General features: G+C 45.3%; 1 protein-coding gene across 3 annotated transcripts in view; it reads left to right on the forward strand.

Moving 5' to 3' along the window:
- SEMA6B (semaphorin 6B) overlaps positions 1 to 15,232 on the forward strand; it is a 467,458-nt gene that overhangs the window by 346,660 nt on the left and 105,566 nt on the right. The window lies entirely within an intron of this gene.

The following is a 15,232-nucleotide window of genomic DNA, read 5'->3' on the forward strand; positions in this document are numbered from 1 at the left end:
GTACATAACTATGATGCTAGGAGCCCGGCTCCCTGCAGTGTGTTCGGTCCGGGACTTACGGCCGAAATACGTTCCGTCCATTACGGACGTAACATGCTCGTGCGAACCCAGCCTTAAAAACAATGGATGTTTTCACGGCCTAATTACACTAAACTCAGCAAAAAACCTGTGGGATCAACATGCTCACTATGCCAATACATAGATTCTTTTAAGGCTGTAGTTTCCCAAATGGGGTCACTCCTGGGGGGTTTCGACTGTTTTGGTCCCTTAAGGGCTTTGCAAATGCGACATGACACCAGAAAACCATTCCAGCAAACTTAAGCTCCAAAAGCCAAATAGCGATTCTTCCCTTCTGCCGTGTATCCAAACAGCAGTTTATTACAACATATGGAGTACTGCCGTAATCAGGAGAAATAGCTTTAGAAATTTTGGGATGCTTTTTCTTCTTTATGCCTTGTAAAAATTGATCATTTCTACGTTTTATTAGAAAAAAAATAGATTTAAATTTTTACGGACTAATTCCACTAAATTCAGCAAAAAAACCTGTGAGTTTAACCCCTTAATGACCAGCCTATTTTGGACCTTAATGACCAAGCTATTTTTTACGTTTTTCAATCGTCGCATTCCAAGAGCTATAACCTTCTTATTTTTGTGTCGACATAGCTGTATAAGGTCTTGTTTTTTGCGGGACAAGTTGTATTTTTTAATAGCACCATTTTTAGGTACATATTATTTATTGATTAACTTTTATTAACTTTTTTTGGGGGGGGAATAGAAAAAAATCTGAAATTTTGCCACTCTTTTTTGCGTCCTAAATCTACGCCGTTTACCGTGTGGTATAAATAACACAATAACTTTATTCAGCGGGTTGTTACGATTGCAACGATACCAAATTTGTATAGTTTTTGTATGTTTTACTACTTTTACACAGTAAAAACGCTTTTTTTTCAAAATTATTTGTTTTTGTGTCTCCGTATTTGAAGAGCCGTAACGTTTTTATTTTTTCGCCGATGCGGTTGTATGAGGGCTTTTTTTTTGCGGGACGACTTGTAGTTTTTATTGCATTTTTGGAGTAGATGCGACTTTTTGGTCACTTTTTATTACATTTTTTTAAAGGCAGTATTCACAGAAAACAGCAATTTTTCCATAGTTTTTTATTATTTTTTTTACGGCGTTCACCGTGCAGGTTAAATAATGTAATAGATTTATAGTCGGGGTTGTTACGGACGCGGCGATACCAAATATGTGTAACTTTTTAACTTTATTTAGTTTTTTTTAATAGTAAAGCATTTTGTAAGGGGAAAAGCTGGGTTTTTCATTTTTTTTCAAATTTTTTTTAAAATTAACTTTATTAAACTTTTTTTTCACTTTTTTACTAGTCCCATTAGGGGACTATAATATGCGATTCTGCGATCGCATTTATAATACACTGCAATACTTTTGTATTGCAGTGTATTACTGCCTGTCCGTTTAACACGGACAGGCATCTGCTAGGTCATGCCTCCGGCATGATCTAGCAGTCATTCACTCCAGGCAGCCTGGGGGCCTTTATTAGACCCCCGGCTGTCATTAGAGACACAGACACTCGGCGATCGTATCGCCGGGTGTCGGTGGGGGAGAGAGGGAGCTCCCTCCCTCTCTCCAAAACCACTCAGATGCGGTGCTCGCTATTGAGCACCGCATCTGAGGGGTTAAACGTGTGAGATCGATACTAATATTGATCTCACACGGCAGAGCAGGGACGCTCCCAGCCCTCAGCTGCCTCTAGCAGTTGAGAGCAGGGAGATCTGACAGCTCCCTGATCTGTTTACTTATTCCGATGCCGCAACGTAAAAAGTCTATGGCATCGGAATAAGGCCCGTTAGTGACCGACGTAGAAACACGATGGGTCGGTCACTAACGGGTTAAAATGCTATAAATTCCTTGAGGGGTGTAGTTTGCCAAATGCTGTCTTTTTGGGGGTGTTTCCACTATTTTGGCCCCACAAGACCTCTTCAAACCTGACATGGTGCCTAAGGCCTTATTCACACGGACGTGTTATACGTCCGTGTTACGCACGTGATTTCCACGCCCGTCGCACGGACCTATGTAAGTGAATGGGGCCGTTCAGACTGTCAGTGATTTTCATGCAGCGTATGTGCGCTGCGTAAAACCCACGACATGTCCTATACTTGCCCGTGTTTCGCGCAGCACGCACACATTGAAGTCAATGGGTGTGTGCAAATTGCGCACGGCTCACAGAAGCACTTTCGGGTGACACGCAAGATTCGCGCAACAGTAGTAAAAAGAATGAATGAAAACAGAAAAGCACCTCGTGCTTTTCTGTTTGTAAACATAAATACAGAGTGTCATAATGATGCCGGCTGCGCGAAAATCATGCAGCCACGCACCATATGCTGATGCCACACGGACCTTTTGCGCGCGCAGGATGCCAAAAAATCCTCTAGGTGCTCCTAAGGCCTGTTTTTCAGCCCATAAGCACACTAGAGCCACTTGTGGGATATTTATTAAAACTGCAGAATCTGGGCAATAAATATTGAGTTGCATTTCTCGGGTAAAACCTTCTGTGTTACAGAAAAAAATGGATTAAAAGGGTTAAGGGTTAAGAAACTTTCTAAATGCTGTTTTGAAGACTTTGAGGGGTGCAGTTTTTAAAATAGGGTGACTTATGGGTGTTTCTAATATATAAGGCCCTTAAAGAGGCTCTGTCACCAGATTTTGCAACCCCTATCTGCTATTGCAGCAGATAGGCGCTGCAATGTAGATTACAGTAACGTTTTTATTTTTTAAAAACTAGCATTTTTGGCCAAGTTATGACCATTTTCGTATTTATGCAAATGAGGCTTGCAAAAGTACAACTGGGCGTGTTGAAAAGTAAAAGTACAACTGGGCGTGTATTATGTGCGTACATCGGGGCGTTTTTACTTCTTTTACTAGCTGGGCATTCTGATGAGAAGTATCATCCACTTCTCTTCAGAACGCCCAGCTTCTGGCAGTGCAGATCTGTGACGTCACTCACAGGTCCTGCATCGTGTCGGCACCAGAGGCTACAGTTGATTCTGCAGCAGCATCAGCATTTGTAGGTAAGTAGTTACATCGACTTACCTGCAAACGCCGATGCTGCTGCAGAATCAACTGAAGCCTCTGGTGCCGATGTGTCCTCGCTGGTCTGACACGATGCAGGACCTGTGAGTGACGACACAGCGTGATCTCTGGAGAACACGGCTGTGTCTGCACTGCCAGAAGCTGGGCGTTGTGAAGAGAAGTGGATGATACTTCTATACACAACGCCCAGCTAGTAAAAGTAGTAAACACGCCCCGATGTACGCACATAATACACGCCCAGTTGTACTTTTACTTTTCAACACGCCCACTTGGACTTTTGCAAGCCTCATTTGCATAAATACGAAAATGGTCATAACTTGGCCAAAAATGCTCGTTTTTTAAAAATAAAAACGTTACTCTTATCTACATTGCAGCGCCGATCTGCTGCAATAGCAGATAGGGGTTGCAAAATCTGGTGACAGAGCCTCTTTAAAGCCACTTCACAACTGAACTGGTACCTATAAAAATAGGTTTTGGAAATTTTCTTGAATATGTGAGAAATTGCTGCTAAAGTTCTAAGCCTTGTAACGTCCTAGAAAAATAAAAGGACGTTCAAAAAAACGATGCCAACATAAAGTAGGCATATGGGAAATGAGTTACTACTTTGTGTGGTATTGCTATGTGTTTTACAAGCAGATACATTTAAATTTAGATAAATGCTAATTTTTGCAAATTTTCTCTAAAGTTTGGTGTTTTTCACAAATAAATACTGAATTTATTGATCACATTTTTCCACTAACATAAAGCACAATATGGCACGAGAAAACAAAAATCGGCTGCGTCCACAACAGACTCCTGAAGGGAGACCTGAAGGGGTTAAAGAAGTCCATACCAGAAATGGAAAATTTGACCTGGCACAGGGGCATCAATGACCCTTGGTCATGAAAGGGTTAATCAAGCAATGAATGAAGTGTAATTTTTTGAGAAAGGTTGAACTTGATAATTGACCTGTAATTTTTTTTCAACCTATGTAAGGCTTCGTTCACATCTGCGCCAGGGCTTCGTTCCGTCTGAGCTTTCCGTCGAAACTGAGCCCTGACTGACACAAACGGAAACCAGTCCATCACCATGACTACGCTATTGATTCCGTCAAAACGACGGAACCCCTGCAAAACGTGGACAAACGGAAACCATTGGCACCGGATCCGTCACCTTTGAAATCAATGGTGATGGAAACGGAAACCTCTCAGAAAATTTTGACGAAACATCGGAACGGAGCCCTGACGCAGATGTGAACGCAGCCTAAGGCTGGATTTACACGAGCGTGTGAATTTTGCGCACGCAAACAACGCGGCATTTGTCATCACCAGCTCCGTGTGTCATCACCATATGATGCGCAGCTGCGTGATTTTCGCGCAGCCGCCATCATTCTGACACTCTGTTTGTATGTTTGTAAACAGAAAAGCACGTGGTGCTTTTCTGTTTTCAATCATAGTTTTGACTGCTGTTGCGCGAATCACGCGCGTCACACGGAAGTGCTTCCGTGTGTTGCGCGTGATTTTCACACACCCATTGATTTCAATGGGTGCGTGATGCGCGAACAATGCACAAATATAGGACATGTTGTGCGTGTCACGCAGCGGACATACGCTGCGTGAAAATCACGGACTGTCTGAACGGCCCCATAGACTAACATAGGTCCGTGCGAGGCGCGTGAAAATCACGCGCGTTGCACGGACTTATATCACGTTCGTCTAAATAAGCCCTAACAAAGAATTATTTTTTTTGTGTTGTCACATTCTGAAAGCTACATTTTGAATTTTTCCGTCGATTGAGCGGTGTGAAGGGGCTTATTTTTTGCGAGATGAGCTGTAGAATTTATTGGTACATACGACTCTTTGATCATTTTTTATAAAAAAAAATTGACCTCTAAGGTAACCATAAAACAACAATTCTGGCTTTATTTTTTTTTTAAATTAGAATAATTTTTACGGCTTTCTCCATGAGAGTTAAGTAATTTTATAATGTAATAGTTCGGACTAATTTTTTTATTTTTTTTTACATTACTTTAGAAGAAAAATTGGATTTTTGAACTTTTAATATATTTTTATTTTTGCTATTCGCTATTGATCATGGCATCTAAGTTGATAAATGGCCAGGATCAGGGAGATCTCTGTTTCTGGCCGTTCGTGCGTGGTGTCAGCTGTAATACACAGCTGACACTCGCAGCGTATGGAGCAGGCTCAGCGCATGAACGTGCTCCATCCTTCATTCCCCATACCATTACGTACGGGCACGTCCTGGTGCATCAACGGGTTAAAAATATTGCATTTTAACTTTGTGACTAAAATGCGTACTCAAGCAAACTCCTTATGCAAACAGTATGTGCTCTGCAAAAAACTGTACCACACATGTCTACGTTCTCAGGTGTGTGCGTGTGTGTGTTAAAGAATACCAAAACCGTAGGAATGCACCAACCAAATTTTGCATGCAAAATAAATTGGGGATTATATAGATATGTAAATGTCCATCTCCCTATTCAAACCGTAGCCTTAGGCTACATTCACATGGAAAAAAAACACGCGTGAATCTGGTCCGTGTGTGTTGCGTTATGCATCAGTGTGCTTTGCGAGTGGCATGCGTTTTTCACACACTCGCAAAGCACATCTTTTTTTCAAACTAATTAATGCGCAAATCACGCACCGCACACGGATGTGCATCTTTGTGCGGTGCGTTGCTTTCACTAATCCATTGACTTCAATGGGCGCGTATAGGTGCTTAAAAAGACACCAATATAGGACATGCAGTAAGTTTCACGCATGTGTGAACGGCCCCATTGAAATCAAAGGGTCTGTGTGCTGCGCGTGATTTCCATGCGCAGCACACGGATATTATTCGTGTGAATGGGCCCTGAGGGTGTGTTCACAAGTTGCGGTCAAAGCTACTTTTTTGCCGCGTTTAAAAAAAAAAAAATTGCGGCAAAACTTAATTTTGCTGAGGTTCTGCAAAAATTGGGGCAAAACAAATTCACCGCAACGTGTGAACACAAGCCTAATACATCATCGCAAATCACTAAACCTAATCTAATGCGCTAATATTGGTTGTTTTTTTGGAATCCGCCTACATTCAAACGACTAAAAAAAATGGCCATTAAAAATTTTCATCCATTACAGTCAGTCTGGCCGTTTGTCATCCGTTTGTTATGGCCCAAAAAAAAGGATGGATTTCATTTGTCAGGGTTTTTTTTGTCCCAACCCCCTGAAAACACCACAGTGCCTATATATATATATATATATATATATATATATATAGTGCTGCAATGTCCCTGTACATAGTGTCACAGTGCCCACTTGCCCCCATAGTGCCACAGTGCCCACTGTAGATAGTGCCACAGTGCCCACATTTAAAGTACCAGTGCCCAAATAGTGCCACAGTGCCCACTATAGATAGTGCCACAGTGCCAACATAGTACCACAGTACCCACATTAAAAGTGACACAGTGTTCCCTGTAGATAGTGCCACAGTGCCCATGTAGATAGCGCCACAGTGTCCCCTGTAGATAATGCCACACCCTCATATAGCACCACCCCCCTGTAGATAGCACCCCCCTGCAGATAACACACCCCCTGTAGATAGCACCCCTCTTGTAGATAGCACCCCTTCCTTGTAGATACCAACCCCCTCCCCTGTAGATAGCGCTACTGTAGCTCACTGTAGGACTGGAATCATATATGGACAGTGACGTCAGGAGAGCGGTATCCCCTGCCAGAGCGGGCCTGTGATTCTGCTCCAGGAGTATCCCCTTGATGTCACTGTCCATATATGGATAGTGATGCCGGGGGCATCTCCAGGAGCGGAACCCCCTGCTAGAGTGGGGTCTGGCCAGGGGCGTAACTAGGAAAGACTGGGCCCCATAGCAAACTTTTGACTGGGCCCCCCTCCCCTGGGTGTCACACAACCCCCCCCCCCCTTGTAGATAGTGCCTTTTTTACAAACCCCCCTTTTGATAACGCCATACAGCCCCCCTGTAGACAACGCCATACAGCCCCCCTGTAGACAACGCCATACAGCCCCCTGTAGACAACGCCATACAGCCCCCCTGTAGATAACGCCATACAGCCCCCTGTAGATAACGCCATACAGCCCCCTGTAGACAACGCCATACAGCCCCCCTGTAGACAACGCCATACAGCCCCCCTGTAGATAACGCCATACAGCCCCCCTGTAGATAACGCCATACAGCCCCCCTGTAGATAACGCCATACAGCCCCCCTGTAGATAACGCCATACAGCCCCCCTGTAGATAACGCCATACAGCCCCCCTGTAGATAACGCCATACAGCCCCCTAAAGATAACGCCATACAGCCCCCCTGTAGATAACGCCATACAGCCCCCCTGTAGATAACGCCATACAGCCCCCCCTGTAGATAACGCCATACAGCCCCCCTGTAGATAACGCCATACAGCCCCCCCTGTAGATAACGCCATACAGCCCCCCCTGTAGATAACGCCATACAGCCCTTTGTAGATATCTACAGAGGGGGCTGTATGGCGCTATCTACAGAGCGGGCTGTATGGCGTTATCTACGGGGGGACTGTATGGCGTTATCTACGGGGGGACTGTATGGCGTTATCTACGGGGGGACTGTATGGCGTTATCTATGGGGGGACTGTATGGCGTTATCTACGGGGGGACTGTATGGCGTTATCTACGGGGGGACTGTATGGCGTTATCTACGGGGGGACTGTATGGCGTTATCTACGGGGGGACTGTATGGCGTTATCTACGGGGGGACTGTATGGCGTTATCTACGGGGGGACTGTATGGCGTTCCCTACAGGGGGGGACTGTATGGCGTTCCCTACAGGGGGGGACTGTATGGCGTTCCCTACAGGGAGGGGCTGTATGGCGCTATCTACAGGGGGGGGCTGTATGGCGCTATCTACAGGGGGGGCTGTATGGCGCTATCTACAGGGGGTCTGTATGGCGCTATCTACAGGGGGGCTGTATGGCGCTATCTACAGGGGGCTGTATGGCGCTATCTACAGGGGGACTGAAAGGCGCTATCTACAGGGGGAACTGTATGGCGCTATCTACAGAGGGGGCTGTATGGCGTTATCTAGAGGGGGGACTGTATGGCGTTATCTACGGGGGAGGGCTGTATGTCGTTCCATACAGAGGGGGCTGTCTGGCGTTATCTACAGGGGGGACTGTATGGCGTTACCTACAGGGGGGGTCTGTAGGGAACGCCATACAGCCCCCCCCTGTAGGGAACGCCATACCGGCCCCCCCCCCTGTAGGGAACGCCATACAGCGTCGTCCCCCTGTAGGGAACGCCATACAGCGTCCCCCCCTGTAGGGAACGCCATACAGCCCCCCCCCCTGTATGGAACGCCATACAGCCCCCCCCTGTAGGGAACGCCATACAGCATCCCCCCTCCAAAAAAAATGCGACCTACAGTGTGTCCTAATAAAAGACATGTATCCCCTATCCACAGGATAGGGGATACATGTGTGATCGCTGGCAGCGATAGGGAGAACGGGGGACTGAAAGTCCCCTGAAGTTCTCCATGACTAACCTCTGACTTCCGGCGTCTGCGCAGCTCTGTAGAAATGAATGGAGCGCTGGTCACGCATGCGCACAAGCGGGACCGGCGCTCCATTCATTTCTACGGAGCTGCCGACACAGACCCCGGATGTCCGAGGTTGGTGATGGAGAACTTCAGGGGACTTTCAGTCCCCCGTTCTCCCTATCGCTGCCAGTGATCATACATGTATCCCCTATCCTGTGGATAGGGGATACATGTCTTTTGCTTAATGGCAGAGCAGGGAGATACCTCCCTGCTCTGCCGTACTGTTCAGTGGCGTCCCGCTGTAGCAGCCATAGCGGCTGCTAGCGGAGCCTCCGGCCATGGTGGGGGCCCGTGCCGGCGGGCGACACGGGCCCCCTCATGCCGCGGGCCCCGTAGCAGCCACTACTGCTGCTACGGCGGTAGTTACGCCACTGGGTCTGGCTGCTGCGGATTCCTCTCCTACAGGGAGCTACAGTGGCACTATCTACGGGGGATGGGGGTGCTATCTACATGGAGGGGTGCTATCTACAAGACTGGACTCCCCGGCCAGAGATCCTGCGATGCTCTGGCCGGGGTTTCCATTGTTGAAAGCCCTGACTTCACTGTCCTTATATGGACAGTAATGTCAAGGGCTTCCCCGGGCCCATCGTTAAAATTAGCGCTGTGTGAGGGAGTCCTCGGCCAGGATCAGTTTTTATTGACCGTTACAAGGATAGTTTCCTGAAAAACGGCCGGTAAAAACTGATCCATTGACTTCTATGGGAGTCATCTGGCCGTGAAAAGGACCTGTCCTATTTTTTGATGGCCAATATTCATGGGTCGTTAAAAAAATGGCCATGTGAATACACCCATAGAACATTCACACTGCCGTTTTTGTGAATGTAGCCTTAGGGTATGTTCACACGAGGGCGTCCGTTACGGCTGAAATTACGGGGATGTTTCAGCCTAAAAACATCCCCGTAATTTCAGCTGTACCGGCATGTGCAGGCGCTTGAACGCCGCGTCAATTACGGATGTAATTGGCGCTGCTATTCATTGGAGTCAATGAATAACGGCTCCAATTACGGCCAAAGAAGTGACAGGTCACTTCTTTGACGCGGGCGTCTATTTACGCGCCGTCAGTTGACAGCGGCGCGTAAATTACGCCTCGTGTGAACAGACAAACGTCTGCCCATTGCTTTCAATGGGCAGATGTTTGTCAGCGCTATTGTGGCGCTATTTTCGGACGTAATTCGGGGCAAAAACGCCCGAATTACGTCCGTAAATAGGCCGTGTGAACATACCCTTAGTTAAAAAACGATTGTTCATTGCGACCGTCCATGGTGAAAATGTCTTTTATGACTGACGGAAATATTTTATATCCATCAGAAAAGTGTTAGATATTCCTCTCTATTAATAATTATCGCTATAACTGCAGCATGTAACGGGTATCTGTAGAGAATCGGTCAGCGGATATTATGCTAAAGATTGGGTACGAGTAGCATGGGGACTGTGTAAAATGTTTAAACTTTATTGAAGTTTGGTGTGACTTTTTTGACGCCATGATCTGGATACTTGAAAAAGTCTGGGTCGTGGAATCAATTTACGCCTAAATAGGCACAGAGGGCCTACTGCACATCTTCTCACTCCTTTTTTTAAATATGTGACAATCAAAGAATAAGTATACTTCTGGAGTCCTCTACAGACATACAGCGACAGGAAAAATATTCAGTTAACACTTCAACCTGCTCTAACTCAAAATAGATTGTGGCTAGTGCAAGAACTTTAGCTTTAAAACAAGATTTAGATCACAGCTCTAGCTGCCACCTAGCCTGAGCTAGAACTTTTAGAAGCAAGGATGTATCAGATACGTCCTTGGCTACTTAAAGGACTTTTCCAACAAAACACATATACAGTGAAGGAAATAAGTATTTGATCCCTTGCTGATTTTGTAAGTTTGCCCACTGTCAAAGACATGAACAGTCTAGAAGTTTTAGGCTAGGTTAATTTTACCAGTAAGAGATAGATTATATTTAAAAAAAAAAAAAGAAAATCACATTGTCAAAATTATATATATTTATTTGCATTGTGCACAGAGAAATAAGTATTTGATCCCCTACCAACCATTAACAGTTCAGCCTCCTCCAGACCAGTTACACGCTCCAAATCAACTTGGTGACTGCATTAAAGACAGCTGTCTTTAAATGGTCACCTGTATAAAAGACTCCTGTCCACAGACTCAATTAATCAGTCTGACTCTAACCTCTACAACATGGGCAAGACCAAAGAGCTTTCTAAGGATGTCAGGGACAAGATCATAGACCTGCACAAGGCTGGAATGGGCTACAAAACCATAAGTAAGACGCTGGGTGAGAAGGAGACAACTGTTGGTGCAATAGTAAGAAAATGGAAGACATACAAAATGACTGTCAATCGACATCGATCTGGGGCTCCATGCAAAATCTCACCTCGTGGGGTATCCTTGATCCTGAGGAAGGTGAGAGCTCAGCCGAAAACTACACGGGGGGAACTTGTTAATGATCTCAAGGCAGCTGGGACCATAGTCACCAAGAAAACCATTGGTAACACATTACGCCGTAATGGATTAAAATCCTGCAGTGCACGCAAGGTCCCCCTGCTCAAGAAGGCACATGTACAGGCCCGTCTGGAGTTTGCAAATGAACATCTGGATGATTCTGAGAGTGATTGGGAGAAGGTGCTGTGGTCAGATGAGACTAAAATTGAGCTCTTTGGCATTAACTCAACTCGCCGTGTTTGGAGGAAGAGAAATGCTGCCTATGACCCAAAGAACACCGTCCCCACTGTCAAGCATGGAGGTGGAAACATTATGTTTTGGGGGTGTTTCTCTGCTAAGGGCACAGGACTACTTCACCGCATCAATTAGAGAATGGATGGAGCCATGTACCGTCAAATCCTGAGTGACAACCTCCTTCCCTCCACCAGGACATTAAAAATGGCTCGTGGCTGGGTCTTCCAGCATGACAATGACCCGAAACATACAGCCAAGGCAACAAAGGAGTGGCTCAAAAAGAAGCACATTAAGGTCATGGAGTGGCCTAGCCAGTCTCCAGACCTTAATCCCATCGAAAACTTATGGAGGGAGCTGAAGATCTGAGTTGCCAAGCGACAGCCTCGAAATCTTAATGATTTACAGATGATGTGCAAAGAGGAGTGGGCCAAAATTCCATCTAACATGTGTCCAAACCTCATCATCAACTACAAAAAACGTCTGACTGCTGTGCTTGCCAACAAGGGTTTTGCCACCAAGTATTAAGTCTTGTTTGCCAAAGGGATCAAATACTTATTTCTCTGTGCACAATGCAAATAAATATATATAATTTTGACAATGTGATTTTCAGTTTTTTTTTTTATATAATCTATCTCTCACTGGTAAAATTAACCTAGCCTAAAAATTCTAGACTGTTCATGTCTTTGACAGTGGGCAAACTTACAAAATCAGCAAGGGATCAAATATTTATTTCCTTCACTGTATCCCCTACCCACAGGATAGGGGATACATGTGTGATCGCTCGTGGTCCGACTGCTGGGACATGCACATTCTCGACCATTTCTATGGGACTTCTGGGACCGTTGTCTCCAATAGCGCCATAGAAATGAATGGGGTGCTGGTCATGTACCCCGTTCCCCTCATCGCTGGGGGTCCCAGCGGTCACACCCCAAGCGATAACACATGTATGCCCTATCGATACATGTGTTTCTGGGAAAACTCCTTTAAAGAGGCTCTGTCACCAGATTTTGCAGCCCCTATCTGCTATTGCAGCAGATCGGCGCTGCAATGTAGATTACAGTAACGTTTTTATTTTTAAAAAACGAGCATTTTTGGCCAAGTTATGACCATTTTCGTATTTATGCAAATGAGGCTTGCAAAAGTACAACTGGGCGTGTTGAAAAGTAAAAGTACAACTGGGCGTGTATTATGTGCGTACATCGGGGCGTGTTTACTACTTTTACTAGCTGGGCGTTGTGTATAGAAGTATCATCCACTTCTCTTCACAACGCCCAGCTTCTGGCAGTGCAGCACTGTGACGTCACTCACAGGTCCTGCATCGTGTCGGCACCAGAGGCTACACTTGATTCTGCAGCAGCATCAGCATTTGCAGGTAAGTAGCTACATCGACTTACCTGCAAACGCCGATGCTGCTGCAGAATCATCTGTAGCCTCTGGTGCCGACACGATGCAGGACCTGTGAGTGACGTCACAGTGCTGCACTGCCAGAAGCTGGGCGTTGTGAAGAGAAGTGGATGACACTTCTATACACAACGCCCAGCTAGTAATAGTAGTAAACACGCCCCGATGTACGCACATAATACACGCCCAGTTGTACTTTTGCAAGCCTCATTTGCATAAATACGAAAATGGTCATAACTTGGCCAAAAATGCTCGTTTTTTAAAAATAAAAACGTTACTGTAATCTACATTGCAGCGCCGATCTGCTGCAATAGCAGATAGGGGTTGCAAAATCTGGTGACAGAGCCTCTTTAAGTTCCTACCTTCCAGGACGCATAAGTCCTTGGCAGGGAAAGGGTTGAGCTGTCTAAGTTTAAGACGAAAACAATAAATGTACCCCATATCTTCGCCTTTATACAAATACCTATTCAGACCACACATGGAATATTGTGTACAATTTTGGGCACTTGGCAAAATAAGGACATAGCTGAACTGGAGCGGGTGCAGAGGAGGACGACCAAGGTAATGGGTGAATTGCAGTACCAAGAAAGATGATCAAACTTGGGGTTATTCAGTTTAAAAGTGGCGATGTAATTACTATGTGCAATTATAGTATTGGGCAGTGCAGAGCTGTCTAATGATCTTTTTGTACCTAGGGCTGTCACTGTGACATGTGCGCATTCACTATGTCTAGACGAAATAGATGGGGTTTCTTTAGTGTAAGAGCAGTAAGACCATGGAACTCTCTGCCACAAGATTTTGTGATGGTTGATTCATTGAACAAGATCAAATGGGGCCTGGATGCCTTTGTTGAAAGATACAATATCAAAAGTTATATGTACTAGATTTCTCTCGATGCGTCTTTGATCCAAGGATCTATACTGATTGCTATATTGTAGTTGGGAAGGAATTTCTCCCCTAATACGGGGCAGTTGACAACTGTTGTGTTTCAATAAAGCCTTGACCATTAAACTTGTACAACTGCCTATGTGTGCCTGTTTCCTTGGCTAAAAGACTGTCTTAATGGTTTTGACTCAAAAGTATTTATAGTTACTAACCTTTTTATGTAGATCATAATTATATATAAGCAATTAAATGGTGTTTTATGGTTTTTGGCACAGTCTTTTAAGCCAAAGCCAGAAGTGGATCCAAAAGTATGGAAAGGTACAAAGAAAATATGGACGTGTCTCCTCTCTTTTGTGTCCACTACTGTGTTTTGCTAAAAACAAACTGAGCCCAAAACTGCATCAAAACTATGTGTGTGATCCTGACCTAAGGGTACGAACACACACAGCGTGTTCAGGGCGGAATACGCTACGTCAAGCTGCACGGGAAAATATAAAAAAAAACTTTCATACTTACCCCCTCCCGCTTCTATGCGTGCAGTCCGGCCTCCTGGGATGACGTTGCAGGTCATGTGATCGCTGCAGCCTGTGATTGGCTGCAACGGTCACATGGGATGAAACGTCATCACAGGAGGCCGGACTGGAGAAGAAGCAGGGAATTCTGGGTAAGTATAACTTCGCTGTGATTCCGCCGCAAATGTCGCAACACACATAATTTTTTTTGCGGGTTTAAGCACCCCATTGTATTCAATTATTAAAACCCGCAACAGAAGAGCTGCGATTCTGCAGCTTTAATTGACATTCTGCGATTGAAGAAACTGCACCGCAGGTCAATTTATGTGGTTTTTTTCGGCTGCTTTTTCCGCTGTGTGGGGACGAGATTTGTTGAAATCTCACCCAGACTGCTGCTACTGTAATACTCTGCGGATTTTACACAATGAACCCGTTGCGGAAAATCCACTGTGTTTACGCTGTGTGTGTTCGTACACTTAGGCCCTGTTCACACAGAGTTCTATTTTCAAGATATTTGACGCGGAAGCCGTGTCGGAAAACACGCCAAAAAACTTCCGAAAACGCCTCCCATTGATTTCAATAGGAGGCGGAGGCGTTTTTTTCTGCGAGCGTAAAAACCGTCTCGCATGAAAAAGAATCGACATGCCCTATCTTCAGGCATTTACGTCTCTGACCTCCTATTGACATCAATGGGAGGCATAGAAAGCGTTTGTCGTGGCATTTGGGCCGCGGCGTTTTGGCCGTGGCGCTCAATGGCCGCGGGCGAAAAACGTGGCAAACGGCGTACAGGCAGATCAAAATCTGCCTCAAAATTCTGTCTGGAATCTGGCTGCAAAAAAACTGAAAAGGGCCTTAGCGTGAACAGGGCCTTAGCGTGTTTTCACACAGTTTTGTTTTTGTTTTTTAAAAGCCACTGCAATTTTTGATGCAGTCTTTTCAGCCAAAGCCAGAGGTAGATCTATCAGGAAAGTAAAATTCCTTCTTTTATATTACCCATTACTTTTCAATGCACCTCTGGCTTTGGCTCAAAAATAGCATGGGAACTGCCACGAAAACTGTAGAATTT

The sequence above is a fragment of the Rhinoderma darwinii genome, chromosome 1 (genome assembly GCF_050947455.1).
Source record: "Rhinoderma darwinii isolate aRhiDar2 chromosome 1, aRhiDar2.hap1, whole genome shotgun sequence".
In the NCBI taxonomy this organism is placed as follows: Eukaryota; Metazoa; Chordata; class Amphibia; order Anura; family Rhinodermatidae; genus Rhinoderma; species Rhinoderma darwinii.